This window comes from Oratosquilla oratoria, chromosome 10 (assembly GCF_046742065.1).
Source record: "Oratosquilla oratoria isolate Oo_2021 chromosome 10, ASM4674206v1, whole genome shotgun sequence".
In the NCBI taxonomy this organism is placed as follows: Eukaryota; Metazoa; Arthropoda; class Malacostraca; order Stomatopoda; family Squillidae; genus Oratosquilla; species Oratosquilla oratoria.
In genome coordinates, this window is record NC_134786.1 from 12,419,063 (window position 1) to 12,421,577 (window position 2,515).

Genomic DNA, 2,515 nt, shown 5'->3' on the forward strand with positions numbered 1-2,515 from the left:
TATTTAGCGTTTCCTGTAGATATATCAAACTATTTAAAAGCGTCTTAATACAAATAACAAGTCTCTAAAGGGTGTCCTCTCCGTCTCAATATCCTTCTCTTTCATTCTATGATCTTGTGTTTATGTTGTTGGTAGTAATTAACGTTATTCGTAGATCATCAAAAATATAATGCATTCCTCTGTTTTGTTTTGTTTATGTTTTTTCGTTAATTAGCCCATTGCTCATCAAGATGATTACTTTATCCTCTTACATATGCATTAAATAAAAGGTCTATATTAACTTATATAAAAAGTCCTCTGATATTCCCCCCCTAAAATAGGCACTTACGTGTTATGGTATATTAATCATTATAAATAGGAAAAAAAATATAAATGGCGATGAAAACAGACATGAGAAAAAATATTCACTCGAGAAGAAGCATGAAAATGAGGAAAAGAATGAAAATGAAAGACCTCTCTCTCTCTCTCTCTCCCAAATCTCTCTCTCTCTCTCTCTCACTCCTATCTCTCTCTCTCTACTCTCTCTCTCACTCTCCCTCTCTCTCTTCTCACTCTCCTCTCACTCTCTCTCTCGCTCTCTCTCTCGACTCTCTCACTCTCTCTCCTCGTCTCGAGCTCTCACACATCTCTCTCTCTCTCTCTCTCTCTCTCTCTCTCTCTCTAGCTCTCTCTCTCTCTCTCTCTATCTCTCTTGTGTGTGTGTGTGTGTGTGTGTGTGTGTGTGTGTGTGTGTGTGTGTGTGTGTGTGTGTGTGTGTGTGTGTGTGTGTGTGTGTGTGTGTGTGTGTGTGTGTGAGTTAGTGAGTGAGATATAAATGTAGAGAAAAGATAATAAAGTGTTCTGTAATAATTCATGTATAGAAAACAGATCTTAAAGAATGCATGCATGTATGGAATGTATGAATGTATAGAATGCATTAAAGTAAGAATGCCCTGTTATAGTATGGTATGGTCTGACAGACATTCATAATGTACGTATGTACGTATGTCAGACAAGACTTCAGTAAGAAAGTATGTCAGAATGTCAGAACTGTATGTCAATATCAAAGACTTAAAACACCTACCTATCCATTATTTATGTAGTGCGACTTATGAATAATCTCCTATGCAAATAAGATTAAACACACTGAACGCAAGAACATCGTGGGACCCGCAATTACAATGTCTTCAGTGTATATTAATTCATTAATGTGTATGAACATAAATCCTGTTCCCAGATGGATGAAACAGGTGTACTTAACCAGGTTCTGTTCTTTTTCGTGAATTATAAAGTGCACGCCATTGGAAAAATGATTAACACGATGTTTTCTTCCTCATGAATCAACAACCTTTACGACCAAATGAAAAAAAAAACAAGTTTAAAAACGCTCAAATCAAGATTAATTTGACCATTTAATATGTGTTAAAACGTAAGAACACATTCTATATGCTATTGATTTCCAGAATACTGTTTTTTTCGTGAATTATAGAGTGCCAATTCTGGAAATATGATTAGACCGATGTTTCTTCCTCCTCATGAATCAGAACCTTTTACGACCAAATGAAAAAACAATTTTAAAAACCCTCACATCCAGATAACTTTGTAAAATTAAATATGTGTTCGAAACTTAAGAACACATTCTATATGCTATTGATTCCAGATACTGTGCTTTTCGTGAATTATGAAGTGCCCACTTTGGAAAAATGATTAAACCGATGTTTCTCCTCCTCTACGACCAAATGATTTTTTTTTTTTTTAATGCTCATATCAAGATTGATTAGAATAATTAATATGTGAATTAGAAACGTAAGAACACATACTATACGCTCTTGATTCCAGATACTGAATCCCTCATGCTCAGAAGACAGCTTAGCTCCCCTCTCGTCGAACACCAACTATGAGCCCTTTGAAACCTGGAAGACCGAAAACTTCTCTTATATGAATCTACCCGATGAACCTAAAAAACTTGTCCCCCAGCTGTTTGTGGAGAGATTCCAGACATGGCCTTGTGATTGAGATTCTGCTCACAAATGTGTGGCGGAATTAGTCGAGACTTACGAAACGGTCGAGCACACAAAACTTTTCACTCTGCCAGAGTAATCCCTGATCAGGAGGCAGAAATAACTTTGTGAGGACGTTGATTCATCTTTCTGGTCCCAAGGGAAGATGTCTGACAAAGACTACTGTAAGGAGGAGGTAGGAGGAGGAAACGAGGAGGAGTAGACTAGGAGGAGGAGGAGATGGAAGAGGAGGAGTAGGAGGAGGAGGAAAAGGAGGAGGAAAGGAGGATGGGAAGGAGGAAGAGGAGGAGTAGAAGGAGAGTGCGAGGAGAATGAGGAGGAGTAAGAAGAAGGAGGAAGAAGAGAGGCGAAATAAAGCGACACAAAGTTCATTAGGAGATTCGCCTCCTTCTGTCCGCCTCTCTGGCGCCCGCCGCGGCCCCCCCTGTTTTTACTTATGTATACCACTCATTAAACGGACACTAATCAACCAGTGGGAATAGGTTGACTAGTGATTGAAGGCAACTGTCGGGCAA